Source organism: Orycteropus afer, unplaced genomic scaffold, assembly GCF_000298275.1.
Source record: "Orycteropus afer afer isolate SDZICR_OR568_19922 unplaced genomic scaffold, OryAfe1.0 scaffold00024, whole genome shotgun sequence".
NCBI lineage: Eukaryota > Metazoa > Chordata > Mammalia > Tubulidentata > Orycteropodidae > Orycteropus > Orycteropus afer.
Window position 1 is genome coordinate 18,735,075 of NW_006921611.1, and position 21,732 is coordinate 18,756,806.

The following is a 21,732-nucleotide window of genomic DNA, read 5'->3' on the forward strand; positions in this document are numbered from 1 at the left end:
TAACCCCCAACCTTCTGGTTAGCAGTCAAATGCCTGAGGCACTGTACCACCAGAGCTCCTTTGTGCCTAACCCAAGCCATGACATTTTCAGTAGCCTCATATGCATGTGAAGACTGGACAGTGAATAAGGAAGACTGAAGAAGAGTTGATGCTTTTGAGTTGTGGTGTTGGTGAAGAATGCTAAGAGTGCCATGATCTGCTAAAAGGACTAACAAATCTGTCCTGGAAGAAGTAGAGCTGGAATGCTCCTTGGAAATGAGAATGGCCAGACTTTGCATCATCTACTTTGGTCATGTTTTCAGAAGGGACCATTCTCTCAGAAGGATATCATGCTTGGTAAAGTGAAGGGTCACTGAAAAATGAGAAGATGCTCAGTGAGATGGAATGACCCAGTGGCTGCAACGATGGGCTTAAGCATAGCAAGGATTGTGAGGTTGGCACGGGACTGGACAGTTGTACACAGGGTCGCTGTGAGTCGGAGCTGACTCAACGGCACCTAAAGACAACAGCAAGGTAATTTAGAACATCTTCCTCCTCAGACTTTAATCCCAGATATAAGTGATTTGCTCCCATTATGAGAGAGCTTTAAGGATGTTGGGTGGATTTGTGGAGAGAGGGCTCCAACTTCCATGTTCAGCTGCTTGAGACAGAGATGTAGGAGGTAATATTTTATTTTCTGTCTGTAGAAGTCCTGTTTTACTTGCCCTGCATCTCCAAAGCCTACAGTTTTCCATATGACTGGGTGACAGCATGTGCTTTGCAGCTCTGGGGCAGCAATAGCAGCTTCATTTTTAGTACATGCTAATCTGCACAAGGCATGTGATAGACTGCTATAGGCTCTGTTTATACATAGCCTTCTCTATATGCCCCTAGAAATCTTTGCTTGGGACTATCCCTATGTCAATTCTCATTCATTCTAATGGGTTGGGTGGGGACATTTTCAGGCTAATACATTTGACACATACTTTCAAACAATGAAGTGATATGACATGACTCAGATGGAGTTTCTTGTGAATTGCTCTTTGGAGATAACTTCTATAAGAAGGTGAGGAAGGCTGGAATAGGCAGAGGCAGAAACTGACCCCAGTGTGGTTGCAACCATGGACTCAGTGGACCCTACAGAGAGCTCTGGCCTTGTTCTAAACTGAGGCGAAGATCCTGGGGCTTGTGTCCTCACATCAGCCAGTCACTGGCTATGGACTACTTGCTGGGAGGAAGGATGACCTTGGGTGAGCCTGTTCCCTGAAGCTGAGGGCAATTCCCAGTGAATGATGCAGTTTTTAACTCTCAACAGTGATATTCCCAGAAGCAGAGGGATGGATGTATTGATCTTGAAAAGAGGATCTGGAAAAACAGCCACAATATACACTACAACCCACCTCTATGTCACTCAGATCCACCTACTTCTTTTATTAAGTTTTTCTCATCTGGGAACAGGTCCTCTGGAATTCAGGTTGATCTTGCTTTGGGTGATGTTAGCTACTGTCAAGGTGATTCTGACTCATGGTGGCTCCATGAGTGCTGAGTAGAATTGTTCCATAGAGTTTGGAAGCAGATCACCAGGCCTGTCTTCTGATGCATATCTGGGTGAGTTCAAACCACCAACCTTTTGACAGTAGTTGAGCACTTAACTATTTTTGCTACCTGGGGCCTCTGATGTTGGTATTACTTTTTAGGGATTTACAGGAGACAGGTTAATGAGCTCAACCATAGCCCTTACTGCTACAATTGATCTTGAAGCCATAACCTATACTCATGATGCTCCTACTCCACATCTAATCCAGATTCTCTGCACTCTCAGCTGGAACTTTTGCTAATTTAGGCAGTTTACCAGGTGGGGTGAGCCAGCCCCTCATCCTTGAGGAGTCTGTGTTCCTGTGTGATAGTTAAGGTCATGTATCAACTTGGCTGGGCCATGATTCTAAGTGGTTTAACAGTTATGATATTATTATCTTCTATGGTGAGATCTGATATAATGTAATCACCTCCATGATGAGATCTGCTGTGAGCAGCCAGTCAGTTGAAAGGGAGTTTCCTTTGGGATGTGGCCTGTTTTCAGTATATCTGGTAAAGTTCTTGGAAAGATCTCTAGGTTTTTGCTTGAGACTCCAGCTCATCATCATCTGGACTTGAACCAGTGGGCTGTCTTATTGCCTGCTAATCTTGGGATTGTTACCTTCACAGCCTGTGAACCTAACAACCTACCATTTTACCTGCAATCTTGGAATCATCATCATCTAAAGCTAGTAGCCCACTGTATTGCCTGCAAATCTTGGATTTGTCAGCCTCTGTAGCTGTGTGAGTCAGTAGAAGCCACCAGCTTGACATTTGACCCATAGACTTGTGACTTGCCAGCCTCTACAACTATGTGAACCATTTTTTGGGGATAAATTTCTCTCTCTTTATGTATAATACTTACTGATTTTGCTTCTCTAGAGAACTCTGCCTAAAACACCCTGGATACTAGTCTTCTCAGGACATGGTTGCTGGGACTTCCAATTTACCATTAAAATTGAGCATGCAAGCACCATCAATGCTTCAGTGTACCACTTTTGTGCCAAATCTATTTTTCACCATACCTATTTTGTAGCAACAACAGACCTTCTGCCAGTATGAGGCTTTGTTTCCATGGCTGTGGTCTTTTAGTATGAGGAGCTCAAGGTGACTGGTTAACAGTTGTAGCCTGTTCTGGTTATGCTTGTGCAGCTTGGTGGTGGTTAAGTTTGTGTGTCAACTTGTCTGGGCCTGGTTGAGTGACTGGGCAGCTGAATGTACTTATTCCTCATGGTGAGATTGGTAATTAACGCCATGGAGGAATTACTGGAGCATCTGAGTAGCTGCTTTGGGTATGTGGTCTGCTTTCTGTATGTAAGAAACAGCTTTGGGAATGGTTTCTAGCTTGTGGCATGCTTGAACCCTGCTTGTAGCCAGGTTGTTGTTCAACAGCCTGCCATGCTCTGCTGACCTTGGGACCATTAATGGACTTGAATCAATGACCTGCTGTGTGGTTTGGTAACATCGGGACTGTACCTTATTACTTGTCAACTGGGGCTTGTCAGCCTCAGCAGCCAGCAGCTGAGTGAAGAAAAGCCTCCAGCTTCAGTGGGCCAGGAACAGGAGGCAGAGCTGAAGCCCAAGGTTCAGGGGCTTTCACCCAGCCCCTAGAGCCTGGCACTTCGAACTCAGACTTAAAGCCTCCAAATTGTAAGAATAAACTCCTGTTTGTTCAAGCCATCCCATTTATGGTATATTCTTGTCAGAGTGGCACTAGGTAATCAGAGCATCATTGAACAATATCATTAATATAACATTCAAGTAAAATTTTATTAAAGATAATTCAAAAGTGGTTACAGCAGTATATTGAATGAGAGCTTCCAGAAATGCAAGCTGGATTCAGAAGAGGACATGGAACGAGGGATATCATAGCTAATGTCAGATGGATCTTAGCTGAAAGCAAAGAATACCAGAAAGATGTTTACTTGTGTTTTATTAACTGTGCAAAAGCATTTGATTGGGTGGATCATAACAAATTATGGATAACATTGAGAGGAATGGGAATTGCAGAACACTTGATTGTACTCACGAGGAACGTGTACATAGATTAGAGGCTGTCATTTGAACAGAACAAGGGGATACTGCATGGTTCAAAATCAAGAAGGGAGTGTGTCAAAGTTGTATCCTTTCACCATACTTATTCAACTTGTGTGCTGAGCAAATAATCTGAGAAACTGGATTATATGAAGGAGAAGGTGGCATCAGGATAAGAGGAAGACTCATTAATAACCTGTGATACACAGATGACACAACTGCTTGCTGAAAGCAAGGATGACTTGAAGCACTTACTGATGAAGCTTAAGACCACAGTCTGCAGTATGGATTACACCTCAATATAAAGAAAGCAAAAGCCCTCATAACTGGTCCAATTAACAGCTTCAAAATAAATAGAGAAAAGATTGAAGTCATCAAGGACTTCCTATTTCTTAATTGCTGTGTGGTTTGGTAATGTCGGGACTGTGCCTTATTACATGTCAACCTGGGGCTTGTCAGCCTCAGCAGCCAGATTGAAGTGGTCAAGGACTTCATATTACTTAATTCTACATTCAACACCAATGAAAGCAGCAGTCAAGACATCAGACAATGTATTGCATTGGCAAATGTGCTGCAAAAGACTTCTTTCAAGTGATGAAGAGCAAAGATGTCTCCTTGAAGACTAAGGTGCACCTAACCCAAGCCATGGTATTTTCAATCACCTCTTGTGCATGTGAGAGCTGGACAGTGAATAAGGAAGACTGAAGAAGAGTTGATGCTTTTGAGTTGTGGTGTTGGTGAAGAATGCTACGAGTGCCATGGTCTGTTAAAAGGACTAACAAATCTGTTAGTTTGTTAGTTTGCTAACCAAGTGCCTAGCTGATTTTCTTAAGGGCTCATGTCAAATATGAGGTTCAGTCTTGGTCTCCGTTGCTGGCACAGCAGCTGTAGTTAAATTAGCCTTGGTGAGGGAAGCATATACTGTTGGTCCCATGCATAGCTTCCATCCCTTCTACCATGGCTCCTTCACTCAAATTTCTATGTGTCATAACTAAGGTAGCCCATGATGGATGCTGGGTGACATTAGATGACTGAGTCATTCTGTCTTCTTGATTATTTAGTATCTCTTTTGTGGATGTTCTTTGGTGGCCATTAATATATCATACAAAGATCTTCATACTTTATACCATTCCTATAGGTCCATCTAGATGAGTTTTCCTGATCCTTGTTGTCAATCTTTCCATCTTTCTCTTTTCAAGACCCTGGATCATCTAGCCAGTCAATTTAAAGTCGATGAATATTTTCACCTTGGGCCATTTCTCTTTCCACAAAATGGAGAGCCAGAAGTATCACTCAAAGCTGTGCCCATTGGAATGATTTATCTTCGTTGTTTTCTTTCAGTTTCCCCCTGAATGGAGTTGAAGTGCAATTGCAGTCCATTTTCAGCTAACATTGGTATAACAAAGTGAACCATCCATATACCAAATTTAGACATTTTTCTCCTCCATCAGCTGGTTATGCCCCCCACTCCACCACCACACACAAAGAATAGGTGTGACCTGTGAAAGAAGTGCTAGCGCAACAGTGATAGATAGCATGGGATTGAGACTACCTGCTCATGCAATTTACCTGTGTCCTCTGGCAGAATATTATGCCCAATCCCATATATACTATTTCTAGCTTACAAAGGATTGATGTTGGATATTTCTGACTTTATGACTTGAGTATGACAGAACCCTGCTCATGACAGGAAACTCTGGCTGCATGTCCAGTTGATTCCTGATATTCAGATGGCTCATCTTTACTTCCACCCTTTGTCTGTTGGTTTGTCGTACTGCAGTGACTTGCATGTTGCTATGAAGCTGGAGGTTATACCACTAGTATTTCAAATACCTGCAGGGTCACCCATGGTGGACAGGTTTCAGTAGAGCTTCCAGACTAAGACAGACTTGGAAAAGGGAAGGGGCCATCTACTTCTCAAAGAATTGGACAGTGAAAACTTTATGAATAGCAGTGAAACACTCTGATTTTACTAGAAAACTTTCGCAGGACTGGCCAGTGTTTGGGAGCTCTGGTGGCGTAGTGCCTAAGACATTTGACTGCTAACCAGAAGGCTGGCAGTTCAAACCCACCAACCACTCCTTGGAAGGAAGATTGGGCAATCTACTGCTGTAGTGATAGTGCCTCGGAAACCCAGGGAGGGGTCACTATGAGTCAAATCTGACTGGATGGCAATGAGTTTGGGGCAGTGTTTTGTTCTGTAATACATAGGGTCATTATGAGTTGGAGCTGACTCGAGGACACCTAACAACAATAACAACATCTTTACTAGAGCTTAATGACAAACCAGGATCTGTTTTTCAAATGGAATATAGTCTTGTTGCAGGTAGTATAGCCTTGATCAAACACCTGAAGGGGCTCCATTGTGATCTATTATTGTGGCTTACCATCAACTTCATATGAAATCCTTTTCAAACATAGAAACCTCCAGTACCATAAAGTTGGCCAGGTTCTGTGGCCAAGTGGCAGGATTCCTTGTGTCACATCCTAGGCCTACTGTGGAGCCCTTCTGAGGCCTTATTCAGTCCTGGCAACTTTTCAAGTCACCTGGTAAATGGTAGTTTTTCCAAGTGTAGTATATGCCACCTGAAGGACCCAAAGGGGACCTAAGTGTTGTGCTCCTTTCTTGGTGGTTGGAGTTTTGAGATTCAATTTGTCATTTACTTTAGGGGAATGTCCTAGTATACCCAAGATCACTGGACCCTAAACACTTCAATAATATAGTAAGACCCCCAATTGTTGGCATCTACACCCTCTGGAATATATGTGCCTTACCAAGGCCTCCAACATGCTTGACACTTATTGCCTAAAAAACCAAAAAAACAAAACTTATTGTCATCGAGTCGATCCTGACTCATAGCAACCCCCTTTGGGTTTCCGAGGTGGTAAATCTTTACGGAAGTAGATTGCCCAGTCTTTCTTCTGTGGAGTGGCTGGTGGGTTTGAACCGCCAAGCTCTGGTGGCATAGTGCTAAGGCACTTGACTGCTAACCAGAGGCTGATGATTCCTACCTACCAGCCACTACTCGTAAGGAAGATTGGGCAATCTACTTCTGTAGTTATACTGCCTCGGAAGCTCAAAGAGGGTCTCTATGAGTCGGAGTTGACTCAGCAGTGAGGTTTTTTTTTTGTTTGTTTGTTGATCTTCTGGTTAGCAGTCAAATGCCTTAGGCACTACACCACCAGCACTCCTCCTTATAGCCTACTTGGTCTAATTAACATGATTCCACCAATACAGGAAACCAATGTAATAATCTATGGAATGTCCAGATGGTCCAGGTCTCTTTAGATTACATTAAGACAGAGGGAAGGCAAATTAGCATAGCTTTGGACCAAGACCATAAATGGATACTGTTATTTGTCCCATGTGAATGTGCACTGTTTTGGAGCATCCTGTGTAAAAGAGATGGAAAATAATGCATTTGCTTTATCAATGTCTATGTATCATATACTGAACTCTGTGTTAATCTGTTCTAATAAAGACACTACATCCGGCACAGCAGCTATAATTGGGACTGCTTTTTGGTTAGGTTACCAGTAGTCCACAGATATCTACCATGATCTGTCTAGTTTGGGGATTCTAGCATTTCCATTACTGTCAGGGAGCCCAGTTCTAGAACAGCTTCTTCTACTGTCAGGAAACATCACTGAGCATCTTAATGATATTTGTGCCCCTCTCAGTAGCACATTTCTTCTGATATTGGTAAATGGAGTGTTCTCTTAGCTTTCCTATGGGATATAGTCAGCCAATGGTTTTTCTACCTTACATAATATACTTATGCTGTTATGCCCACTTTTATGAGCCTTTTGAATCATTCTTCTACCAACTGACATGGAAGTTCTGGTGTATGTATTTAATAGAGATCATTTCTTTTACCGATATGCCAAGATTCAACCACCTGGAAGAATAGAAGTATCTTCTCCCAGGATCTTTGCCAGCATGTTAAATTCTGTATCATGGGAGAATTTTGATATATTTGCATATAGAATTGCTGTCTTTATCCAACTTTTTGTTCCACCACCTTGATCATCATAATCAGGATCTATTTTCATGCACCTTCTTTCACCTCCTTACTGGACATGTTAGCCAGATCCTGCACTAGTTTGAAGTATAGTCCCTCTCTTCCCTTAGCTGGACTAACAACATAACAGACACGATCAGGCTATGTCATGATTTTACTCTAGCTAATAGTCTAATTAACAGAAGGGGGAAGAAGGGTAAGGATTATGAGGGGAGCCAGCAAGGTTTTGTAATGGAAATGACTTATTTGACCTAATAATCAAGCCTGCTGGGGGGTTTTACTACCTTCTCAGAAAGGTGAGTAAGCCGCTTTTGCAGGTCTAGCAAGTTTTGGTAAAACTACAAGTACACAATTCTCAAATACATCTATCCAGATAAGTTCCTCCCAAGCCTCAGTGTTCTAATCATTTTCTCTTATGGCCTTGATCTTGGAGTAGGAGATCTGCCAGAACTGAAATTCAACTTCTCTGAGGCTCTGCTGCACTATGTCATTAAGTCCAGGTCCTGTCCCTTTCTGTTGATTGCTCTCTGTTGCAAGAATTTAGAGTTTTCTTAAATGCATCAAAGGAACTCCTGTGGCTTTTATATATCCTTGACTTGTCAATTAATCATCATGAGTATGATGTCATCTCTCTTCAGTGAATCAGTGGCATTCAGCAACAGGCACAAATGCCATAATCTTTACAGTTATTATTTTCTTTCATGCCTTTTCAGTACCAGAGGTATCATCCACCCAGCACATCTCCTTCAACTGGTGTTTCAAGCCATTTGACTTCGGTGAACATTTTCACAGTTGCACTGCTATAGTATGCTAAAGACTGTTCAAACTATACTTGCTACCAGCGCTGGGGGCCTTGTTGGCAGCTGGCCAGAGAAAAAATTATCCTAAAATTCACATTTAAGTCGGCTTTCTGGGATCACTCTTGATACTAACTGGCTTAGTTTGGATTCCTTGGGACAGACTATGAGATGGAGAATTTCATCCAAGGTTTATTGGGGAATGCTCTTGGGAAAAACTTGTACAAATGTGAGGGAGGTAATCTTACTAATTTTACAGTGAGGAGTCAGCTAGTCTTATGGGGAGCTTTGGGCTCTGATACAGAGCTCTCATGGCATAGTGCCTAAGGCATTTGACTGCTAACCAGAAGGTTGGCAGTTCAAACCCACCAGCCACTCCATGGAAGGAAGACTAGGCAATCAATCTACTTCTATAAAGATTTACTGCCTCAGAAACCCAAAGGGGGTCGCTATGAGTAGGAATCGACTAGATGGCAGTGAGTTTTAGTTTTTGAGCTGTGATGGCCTTTCAGAATTGTCTGCAATTGAGGCAAGGGTGCTAAGGTCTTTGATTCCCTCATTAGCCTATCATTGGCCACAGGTTGTCCCTTGAAAGGGGTACAACCTTGGGTCAGGCAATTCCCTCTGGCTGGTGGTAACTTCCAGTGAGGGATGCAGCTTTGAGTTGTCAGCCTCCCACATTCCCAGCAGGTGGGGATGGGGTGCATCAGCTCTGATGAGGGGGCTTGAGGGGAACACCAGGTTGCCATGGAGCAGCAAGAGAAGTACTGGATTTAGGAAAAGTGGAGGAGCTAAAGTACTATATTGGAATTTCACACCTGCTTGGATCATCAAACATTATTCTGTTTGATTTTACTTAGCTCTTTTTTGCGCCTAAGATTCTTCAGCTGTGGAATGAATTTCCTAATTAGCAAAGACCTTGAAATGGTGCCTAGCATATTGTAAGTACTTAAAAAGTATTGCTGTTATTATCGATGGGATTATCATTATTATTTTTCTATAATTTAAACTTATTTTCCAGCTATATTTTCCTTCTGACTACCCTGTAACCTGGCCCTTGTCTGCCTTTCTCCTAAAATGAAACTCCGCTTCCATCAAGGATGATATAGACCTGCTCATAGAGTTTCCAAATTCCTTTGTGGACCCAGACTGCCACATCTTTCTCCTGAGGAACAGTGGGTAGGTTCAAACTGCTAATATTTCAATTAGCAGCCAAGCTTTTAACCACTGTGCCATGAGGGCTTGGTGAAGTAGAAGGTGAGCAACAAAGAAGACCCTCAATGAGATGGATTGACAAAGTGGCTGCAATAATGGGCTCAGACACACGTACTATTGTGAGGATGGCACAGAACTAGGCAATGTTTTGTTCTATTATATGTGGGGTTGCCATGAGTCAGAATCAACTTGAGGGCACCAAAAACAAGGATGATAGTAGTCTCCCAGCCTTCCCAGTGCACATCTAACCTTCTCAATCTCTTGACATTGTCATTTGCATTTCCTATTTGCCATTACATTTGCTATTTCAGTTATGTCTCTCCAAGGAGATTGTGAGCTGCTTGGTGGGAGATGCCCCTATATTCTTTATGTCTTAACACAGAATTGGACACATACCCCATATTCTCTAAATATTTGTTAAATAAATCAGTGCAAGAGTATTTATGATTCTTTCTAACATAAGACAATTTTGACTTTTCAGGGGTAAACCTCTTAGAGAACCATGACATTTGTTTTGTAGTTTTGACATAAAAATGCACTTAATATACCTAAGTTCAATTCCTGGGTGGAATAAACAGTTAAGTGCTCAATTATTAGCCAAAAGGTTAGCAGTTTGAATGCACCCAGAAGCTTCTTGTAAGACAGGACCAGTTATCTGCTTCTGAAAGATCACAGCTGTGAACATCCTATGGCACAGCACTTCTCTGCACATATAGACCATGAGTTAGAAATGACTTGATGGCAACTAACAGCAACAACATGCATAAAATTGGCAGAACTGTTGTTTCAATTTTGAATACAAGTTATGTGCTGGGTTGTGAGGTAAAATTATATTTCTTACTGTGAGCCACAGTAAAAAAAAAATCAGGAAGAAAGAAAAAAGTTAGAAAAATACTGCCAAGGGTTCTAACATGGATACATAGTCCCTTGTGAGCAGAACCAAGAAACACACTGGGTGCCCAGACTTCAGAGCTGGGGAGGCAGTGACTGGTTTCTGAAAGGCTCTCCTGGGGCCTATGAGGATTAGGAGAGACAGGTGATCAGGGGAGGAAATGCTCTGGGACCTGAACACAGTTACTCAAACTGCTTATTGTCTGGGCAACTAATAGGCACTGCAGGAGCCCCTGAAAATCCTCAAGTGCCTTTCCTTCAGAAAGACACAAAGCACTTAATACCCAACAATAGCTCAAGATTTTCCTCTAGGGATCCCTGTTTTCTCTAGAGCTTTAGATTGTAATAGAAATACAGTTGCCTCCATTCTCTCCCCACTTAGTAACCTGAAAAAGTCACCTGGAATCTTTAACCTTGGGAGATTTTGTGATAATTTCTTGATGCAAAGTTTGTACACACAGCTTGACAATTATTGAGGGACCACAGGACAAAAGCCTTGAAATTGAAATTGCACTGGAAATTCTAGGACATGTGGCCTCCCAGTTTATAGGAGCTTTGGAGTTGAATTTAAAGTATCTTTGGCACAGGCACCTTCAGGAGTTAGGAAACCTGTCTGTGGAAATATCCTACCTCAGCCCCGTGTACTGCACCTTCCTTAGTTGCACCAATGGAGGTTGTCTCCTGGTGCAATAAGCAGGACAAATGCAACCCACCTTTTTTACTGGAGCCCGTGCCTAATTCCTGCCTGTCTGCCATTTGTACTCTGAAAAGTGCTTTAATTGGGAAGGTAAAATACAATATCAAATGTCCTTTTGTGCCTTGTGAAAGGCCTCTAAAGCTTAGCTTAACTCAAAGAGCTTAAATCAATAGCACCGGCCCATTTCCTAATCACAGGGAATTTAATAATGACCAGGAAAGCCATTGTCAGCCTGATCTGAGGGACTGTTATAACTTTAACTCTTAGAAAACAGTTCCTGTCAAACTTACATACTGTTATCATTTTAAATGTCACTCAGAAGGGTTTAAAATCTTTCTTGAGAGAGAAAGCATTACAAGGGTTCTATCAATATTACTCTATATGCTGATGAGCTGGCTGCTAGGGAGTGAGAGCTAAAGACAGCCCTGGAGGTGGGTGGAAGGGAATTGTTCTCCTCTTACCATGTTGTTGTTAGCTGCTGTGAAGTCAGCTCCTGACTCATGGCAACTCCAAGTACAATGGAATGAAGCACTGCCTGGTCCTGCACCATCCTCAAGATCAGTTGTGGATCAGACCCTTGTGATCTTCAGGGTTTTCAATGGCAGATTTTCAGAAGCAGATCACTAGGCCTTTCTTCCTAACCCATTGTAGTCTATGAGCTCTGTTGAAATCTGCTCAGCATAATAGCAACACTCAAGCTTCCACTGACAGATGGGTGGTAGCTGCCCATGAGGTTAATTGACCAGGTCTCCTGTGTGGAAGGAGAGAATTCTATCACTAAAGCACCATTGCCCCAACCCTCTTATTGTAGGAGCTCTGGTAGCATAGTGCCTAAAGGATGTGACTGCCAACCAGAAGGCTGGCAGTTCAAACCCATCAGCCACTCCTTGGAAGGAAGATTGGGCAATCTACTTCCGAAGAGATACTGCTTCGGAAACCCAAGGGGGGGTCGCTATGAACCCTCTTAACATAGTAAACCAAAATCTGAAAGGGAAGCTGCTTGATGTCTGGATCTTTTAAATGGGAAATCCCTTGAGATCCTTTGGTCCAAGGGCTGTAAAGTTCATTTTTATCCCCTGAAACCCATAGGTGGGGTCCATGGTATGTTTGGGGAGTATGAGTAGGCAGGGAAAGGGGCACAGCTCCTTCCCTGTGATCAGCTAGTGTTCTAAGATGACTTCTAGCAGCAATGTAGAACTCACTGGCTTTAGCAACTTAATCCCATTTATTATCAAGGAGATATGTCTTTATTATCAAGGAGATGCATGAGACATGTCTTTCCCCACTGTAGATCCTGTTGTTGTTGTTATGTGCCGTTGAGTCAGACCTGACCCATAGCGACCCCTCCTTGGGTTTCTGAGGCAGTATCACTATGGAAATAGATTGCCCAACCTTCCTTCCAAGGAGTGGCTGGTGGATTTGAACCACCAGCCTTCTGGTTAGCAGTCAAGTGCCTTAGGCACTATGCTACCAGAGCTCCTTACTGTAGATCCTAGCAATGTGAATTTCAAAAGTGCTATGGAGTTGGGTTTCAACTCTGATTGCCCATGAAGCAGTTGGGTCTTTTGTGAATTGAACTCGATACTGTTATTTTATAGGGATTAAATGTTCAGAGAAGACCATTTAAGTGGGGATAGATGGTTGACCTTTAATGAAACCCTAAAATAAATGGGGAGAGATGTGAACACCAGGGGTTAAATAAAAATAAAGAAGAGGTACCAATTAAAAACTGGGAAAGGGCGGCGGAGGAGAGTGATGTGTGCTCTCCTGACTGCTAGGGATGGCCACCTCTCTTTACACTATTCCTTCAAGTAGCTAATCCCATGTGGAGAAAGGAGAAACGAGTATGTCGGGGCTCAGAAGAGCTTGTACCTTCTGTTGCATCCTCATATTTATCACCCGCCTGCATCTCCACTCATTCCCAGACAGCTCCGATGCTTCTTACCTCCTGGAGCCAAGAAGGAATCTTTCTAAGCCATTGTCATTAAGAAGAACAGTCACCAGCCTCAGGGAAGGCTTGGTGCAATGGAGATCTGATACCATTTGGCTTGTTTAGGGAGGTACGTCTTTTAGAATAACATGTCTCATGTTTTAATCCCTTTGGCTCTTCCAGAGGTTTCCTAACATGTTGGCTTATTTTATCCTTCTAAGTGCTCAGCTTCATGGGAGAAAGATGTAGTGATATGCTTCTGTAAAGATTAAATCCATTGCCATAGTGTCAATCCTGACTCATAGCAAGCAGGTTTCCAAGGCTGTAAATCTTCACAGAAGTAGATTGCCTGGTCTTCCTCCCATGGAGCAGCTGGTAGATTCAAACCACCTACCTTTTGGTTGGTAGTGTAGTGGCTAAGGCACTTGACTGCTAACCAGAAGGCTGGCGGTTCAAACCCACCAACCACTCCTTGGAAGGAAGATGGGGCAATCTACTTCCGCAGTGATACTGCCTCGGAAACCCAAGGAGGGGTCGCTATGAGGAGTCTGACTCGATGGCACATAACAACAACAACAACCACCTTTTGGTTAGCAGCCCAGCTTCTTAACCACAGCACCACTTGAGAGCCTTGAAAACCTTATAGGGCATCCAACAACAACAAATAAGCATATAACATATATAGAACAGAGGCCAGAATAGTGATATTTGGTAACTCAAATTAGAGATGGTAAGTGATGCCCCAAAACTATGCCCTGCCACTTTTCAGCCCATGTGTATACCTCCACACACCCTATAGGGGTTGTCTCCATGTTGGAGAAATTGTAGACTCTGGATGCAGGTCTGGTTCAATCTTTATCGCATATACACTGTGTGGCTGAGAGAAATCTTACAGTCTTTCTGGTGCTGTGTTTCTTCGGTAAAATGAAGATTTGTGGCATTAAATGTATGGAATGCTTCTAGCACAAGATCTGGCATTGAAAATACTCAATGGAACTGTTAACTAACATGTTTCCTGACAAACTATGAGAAAAAAAAATAATCTTAAAAGGAAATTGGAAGTATAAAGAAACCAGGAAGAATGCCTAAGTTTCTAAGACTGGACTTTGTTGAACACAGTTGCTTGGGTTATCATGCCTAGGAGTTTGTGATGGACATGACAGCAATATCTGATGGAGAGAGTCAATGATAGATTTAAAAGCAACCAAATTCACTGACATTGAGTTGAGTCTGACTCATAGCTACCCTGTAGGACATCGTAGAACTGCTCTGTAGAGTTTCCAAGGCTATAAATCTTTGTAGAAGCAGACTGCCACATTTTTTTCCATGGAGCAGCTGGTGGGTTTGAACCACTGACCTTTTTGTTAGCAGCCAAATGGTTTTAGCACTGCCCTACCAAATCTCGTTATGATTGAATAACAACACATATATAGAAAAGGCCAGACCTTAGCCAAGATCTATGGGTTAGAGTTGCCCCACACAGCCCATGCCCTCCTCAGCCTTAAGATAGCAAATCATTAACAGAAGTGAGAAGTTCTATTTTATTGTACAAGAAAGCAGAGGTATTGATATTTCAAAGTAATGGATAGTCAAAATAACTTGGAATGCATCAATGATAATGCTTTTTATTATTTTTTTCTAACAGATTTACATATTAACTAAATTCCCAGTTCAAGGAAAATATATACTATTAGCTTTACAGTATTTACCACGGAGCATAGGAAATGAGCCTGAGGAGAAAAAGCCTTTTATAAACAATTTTTTTTAATGGATAATTCCACAGGGATTCCAGTCATATTAGCCTTCTTTAGTTCCTCAAACACACCAAGTGCATTTTTACCTCACAGAGTTTGTGCTCACCTTCCCTGCTCTGTCCTTGATTCTAGAAAATACTTCTCTCAATTCTTTGTGTGGCTTCTTCTCATCACTCAGGCTTGACCTCAATCATCATCTCCTCAGACCATCCCTCTCTTGTTGCCAGCACTCCATTATTTTCTTTAACATCTTTTTTCTTTGCAATCCCCTTGAAATTAACTTATCTGTTTGTCTATTGTCCATCTTCTCCACTAAGTATAAGCTTGATGTGGACCTTTTCTGCCCTACTCCCTGCTGTAGACTGGAACGAGAGTTGTCTGACATATGAGAGTTACACTGTTTTTGTTGAATGGCATTTGTTGAATGGATATATGTTGAATGGATTCTTAAAGCAGATGAGGTAGACCTAATCAAAGTCTGACTGATACTGAACATGTTGGCTAAAATCATGATTTCAGGGTCTTAAAGGCTTGTGGAGCTCTGAAGACATAGTGGATAAGGCACTTGACTGCTAACTGGAAGGTCAGTGGTTCAAACCCACCAGCTGATCCATGGAAAGAAGATGGGGTGATCTACTTCTGTAAAGATTTACAGCCTCAGAAACCCAATGGTGGTCCCTATGAATTGGAAATGACTTGATGGCAATGAATTTTTTTTTTTTAAAGTTTTATGCATGTATAGTCAGTGCTTGAGTATTTCCTTCCTTTTTAGTTTGTACATGTTTCTAGATTGTCACTTACTGCCTTTTTTCTGCCCATTTGCTACCCATTTTCTGTCCACTTTGCTGTTCGTTTGCAACTTAAAACAGAGAAGACCAGGTAAAGCCAGACAATGTTTGTGAAAGAGGAAGTGGTGGTTCAGTCTCTTCCATGTGAGACCTGGCTTTGATTCCCAGATAATGCATCTCAACACAACCCCCACCCATCTGTCAGTAGAGGCTTGTGTGTTGCTATGATGTTCAATAGGCTTCAGCAGAGCTTCCAGACTAAGAACACACTAAGAAGAAAGGCCTGGTGATCTACTTCCAAAACGCAGGCAATAAAAGCCCTATGGATCACGGCAGTCTCATCTGTGACCTATCATGGGAATGGCACATGACCAGCAACACTTCATTCCATTGTGCAGGGGTCTCTGACTTGGAGGCAGTTAACAATAACATCAGTGATGGGTAAGTCTTCATTCTAGAAAAAGTCTGCATATTGAGAAAGCTGGAAGGACAGGATAAATGGGGTTTGAAGCAGTCTTTGTCTGACCATTTATCTGTTTTCCCTGGTTCTCAGAGCCTTGTAAAATTACAGAAACCAAAATATCAAAATGTGAGAGACAATCCCTGCTTTCTCAGAACATTACATGAAAGGAGAACAACAGCAATCTGTCTGAGGCCATAGTAATTGAAATTAATTGGATTTTAGAGATAATAACATTTATGCTAATGTGGGTATTGAGAGAAGACAATAGTTGGGGAGATAATACCTAGGAGAGGTGGAGCAAGAGAATGGTGCAGTCCCAGCAGAAGACATTATAAATCCTAGAGGGGGAGCTGTGGGGAGCGTGAGAGTGGGGATGAAGAAAGTGGTGTTTGTGTAAAACAGAGGTTTTAGAGTTGCAAAAGAGAGGGACAAACATGGGAGGTGAGAGGTAGAAAAGTCTCTGGATAACAATAGTAATATTAACAATGCCAGATGCCCTTTATTAAGTATTTTTATGTCCTCGGAAGGAAGGTTGGGCAGTCCTACTTCCGTAGTGATACTGCCTCGGAAACCCAAGGAGGGGTCGCTATGAGTCGGGGCCGACTCGAGGCACATAACAACAACAACAACAACAACAACATGTGGTGGCGTAGTGCCTAAGGCATTTAACTGCTAACCAGAAGGCTGGTGGTTCAAACCCACCAGCCACTCCTTGGAAGGAAGATCGGGCAATCTACTTCTGTAGAGGTCCCGCCTCAGAAACCCAAGGAGGGGTTGCTATGAGTTGGAAACTACTCAACCAAGCAGTGAGTTTGGTTTGGTTTTTATGTGCCAAGTGCTATTTATTATGAATTTTCAGTTTTTTTTTTTTTAAATCCTCACAGCAAGGATGGGAGTGCTAATACTGTTCTCTTCATTCTAAGGAGAAGAAGACCAAAGTTTCAAAACAAAAACCAAACCAGTTGCTGGCAAGTTGATTCTGACTCATGGTGCACCCATGTGTGTCAGAGTAGAAGTGTGCTTCACAGGGTACTCATGGCTGGGACCTTTGGGAAGCACGTTGCCAGAACTTTCTTCCTAAGTGCCTCTGGGTGTGTTTGAACCACCAACCTTTCAATTAGCAGCTAACCATTTAACCATTTGCACTAGCCAGGCACTCTTTAAAATGAAGTTTGCTGTTGCTAGTTTTGAAAGTAGACACCAGTCCTGTCTTCCAAGGTACCTCTGTTGTTGTTGTTGTTATGTGCCGTCTAGTCACATCCTACTCATAGGGACCCCTCCTTGGGTTTCCGAGACAGTATCACTACAGACGTAGATTGCCCAATTGCCAACCTTTAGGCTAGTAGTTGAGCATTTAACGATTTGCACCACCTAAGGACCCCAAAAGAGCTCTGGTAGCATAGCACCTAAGGCACTTGACTGCTAACCAGAAGGCTGGCAGTTCAAACCCACCAGCCACTCCTTGGAAGGAAGGTTGGGCAATCTACTTCCGTAGTGATACAGCCTTGCAAACCCAAGGAGGGGTCGCCTTGAGTCAGGTCCGATTTGACGGCACATAACAACAACAAGAAGGACTCCAAAACTGAAGGTTACTCATAAAAAAACCCCATTGTCATGGAGTCCAACTCATAGTGACCCTGCAGGACAGAGTAGACCTGCCCCATAGGGTTTCCAAAGCTACTCCTCGGAAGGAAGGTGGAGCAATCTACTTCCGTAGTGGTACTGCCTTGGAAACCCAAGGAGGGGTCACTATGAGTTGGGTCTGACTCGATGGCACATAACAACAGCAACAACAATCTTTGTGGAGGGAGCACTGGTGGCATAGTGCCTAAGGCATTTAACTGCTAACCAGAAGGCTAGTGGTTCAAACCCACCAGCCATTCCTCAGAAGGAAGGTTGGCCAATCTACTTCCGTAGTGATACCACCTCGGAAACCCAAGAAGGGGTCGCTGTGAGTCAGATTTGACTCCATGGCAGTGAGAGTGAGAATATTTATGGAAGGAGACTGCCACACCTTCCTCCTTTGGAGCAGCTGGTAGATTTGAACTGTTGACCTTTTGGTTTAGCGGCCTAATGGTTAACCAACTGTGCCAACTGAAGTTTAGCAGGATTTTCAAAAACTTGTCCACTGTCCATGGCAAATACATATGCAAAATAAGTACTCTTATCCACCACTCTACATCTCCAATTTGCCCAAAGCAGGGAACAAAAAGCAAACAGGATTAGAAGAGATGAAATTCTAGGGGAAAGAGCTGAAGAAGCTGCTGAGTCTGGAAGAGCTACGATAAGAGTGATTTTGACAAGGACTCTATATCTGAGAGAATAAAGAAGCTCTGTTGTTGTTGTTAGATGCCATTGAGTCAGCTCTGATTCGTAGTGACATTATGTACCATCAAGTCAGGTCCAAGTTGTAGTGACCTTATTCACAACAGAATGAAACACTGCCAGGTCCTGCACCATCCTCACAATATTTGCTATGCTTGAGCACATCATCGCAGCCACTGAGTCAATTGATCTTTTTGAGGGTCTTCCCCTTTTTTTGACCCTCTACCAAGCATGATATCCTTCTCCAGGGGCTGATGGTCCCTTCTGACAATATAACCAAAGTAGATGAGATGAAGTCTGGCCATTCTTGCTTCTAAGGAACATTCTGGCTGTACTTCCAAGACAGATTTGTTCATCCTCCTGGCAGTCTATGGTATTTTCAAAATTCTTCACCAATATCACAATTCAAATGCATCACTTCTTTGATCTTCCTTATTCATTGTCCAGATTTCATATGCATATGAGGCTATTGAAAATACCACAGCTTGAGTCAGGCAGGCACACCTTAGTCTTCAAAATGACACCTTTGCTCTTTAACACTTTAAAGAAGTCTTTTGCAGCAGATTTTCCCAGTGCAATATGTCATCTGATTTCTTGACTGCTGCTTCCATGGGGATTGATCATGGATCCTGTAATATGAAATCCCTGACAACTTCATCCTTTTCTCAATTTATTGTGATGTTGCTCACTTTTGTTTTCTTTATGTTGAGGTGTAATCCATATTGAGGGGTATAATCTTTGATATTCATTAGTAAGTACCTAAAGTCATCTTCACTTTCAGTAAGCAAGGTTGTATCATCTGCATATTGCAGGCCATTATTGACTCCTCTTCCAATCCTGATGCCACCTTCTTCGTATAATCCAGCTTCCAGGAGTATTTGTTCAGCATACAGATTGAATAACTATGGTGAAAGGATACAACTCTGCTACATACCTTTCCTGATTTTAAACCACCCAGTATCCCTTTGTTCTGTTCTAATGACAGTCTCTTGGTCTATGTACAGGTTCCTCATGAGGACAATTAAGTGTCTTGGAATTCCCATTTTTTGCAATGTTATCCATAGTTTGTTATGATCCACACAGTTTAATGTCTTTTCATAGTCAATAAAACACAAGTAAATATCTTTCTGGCTTTCTTTGCTTGCAACCAAGATCTACCTGACATCAGCAATGGTATCCCTCATTCCACATCCTCTTCTAATCTGGCTTGAATTTCTGGCAGTTCTCTGTCAATATCATGAGTCGGAACAAGGCCAGGAACTGACTGTGAAACTGTGTTTATATCCAAGTTCGAGTTGAAGCTGCAAACAATTAAAACAAATGCATGAGAACCAAAATACAATCTTGATTATATCTCACCTGAATTTAGAGAACATCTGAAGAATAGATTTGATGCATTGAACACCAATGACCTAAGACCAGACAAGTTGTAGGATGACATCAAGTACATCATACATGAAGAAAGCAAAAGATCATTAAAAAAATAGGAAAAGAAGAAAACACAAAAGTGGATGTCAGACTATGGGAGAGAGATCCAATAGATCTACTACCTCATGACAATATTACTGAGGGACACCAGACTCAATTGGCACAACAAAATACATAAAAGCATTGCTCCACATCCTACATTGGTGACTTGCATTTGGGGTCTTAAAAGCTTTCAGGCAGCCATCTAAGATGCAGCTAATTGTCTCCTAGCATTGGAAGTGAAGAACGCAAAATAAAACAAAACAAAACAAAAAACCAACGAGGGCATTTAGAAGCAATCAGCCCTAGGACATGATGACCCTCAAGACCAGAAGAACTAGATGGTGCCCGACTACCAATGCCAACCACTCAGGAAAGGATCAAATCTGGAGATCCTGGATAGAGTGGGAGGGAAATGGGGAACATAATCCAAAAACTCAATAATGACCAGAATTACTGGTCAGATGAAATCTGGTGACACTTCCAATACTATGGCCCTGGAATACGTTCTGCACCTAGAATAAAACTCACCCCCAGGAGTGGGCTCTCAGCCCAATAGTTAACAAGATATACACTCAGACCACTCAACCCAGGATACCACACCCACATACTCTATGGTAATACATTCCTTAGAGCAATAGACCATGGGGCATCAGAGGACCAACATTCAAACTGAGGAAATGCAAGACAAACAGGAGTGCATAATTATGAGGGGTACAGGGGGAAGGTTACAGGGTAGGGAGAGGAGGAGACTAGGTTAGGGTTGGACATGGTGAATGGGGAATGAAACTAAATGTATGCTTTACGTTGAATGTAAAACAAGCTCTTAAAAAAAAGTGGATGTCAGAAAAGACTCTGAAACCTGCTTTTGAATGGAGAGTAGCTAAAGTGAATGGAAGAAATGATGAAATAAAAGCTGAACAGAAGATTTCATAGGGTGGCTTAAGAATGCAAAGTAAAGTATTATAATGAATTGTGCAAAGACCTGGAATTAGAAAACCAAAAAGGAAGAACATGCTCAGCATTTCTCAAGCTGCAAGAACTGAAGAAAAAATTCAAGCCTCAAATTGCAATATTGAAGGATTCTATGGGCAAAATATTGAACTATGCAGGAAGCATCAAAAGAAAATGGAAGGAATACACAGAGTCACTGTACCAAAAAGAATTGGTCAATGTTCAACCATTTCAGGGGGTAGCGTATAATAAAGAATCAATGGTATTGAAGGAAGAAGTCCAAGCTGCTCTGACAGCACTGGCAAAAAGCAAAGCTCCTGTGACTGACAGAACAACTATTGAGATGATTCAACAAACAGATGCAGTGCACTAGAGGCGTTTGTTTACTCATTTATGCCAAGAAATTTGCAAGATGGTTACTTGGCCAACTGACTGAAAGAGACCCATATTTATATCTGTTCCAAAGAAAAGTGATGCACCAAAATGTGGAAATTATCTAACTATATCATTAATATCAGATGCAAGTAAAATTTTACTGAAGAGAATTCAAATTCAAACCTCGAGTTCCAGATATTATGGCCTTCAAAAGAAAGGATTCGAGCTTTAGAATTTTGTCGCTGGAATTTGGCTCCCTTCCATGGAGCTCTCCATGAATATTCTAAGTGTAGATAGTAAATGAACAAGTGGTAGGCTGCAGGAGTGGCCAGTTGATCCTAATAATGAAGTAAAGGTAGACTGGGAATAACAAGGAAATCAACCAATGCGTCCTTGTCTATATCCCAATACCTGGGGTAACTTACTTTTTCAAAAATAGCCTACACTCAGGTCCTCACACTGTGAG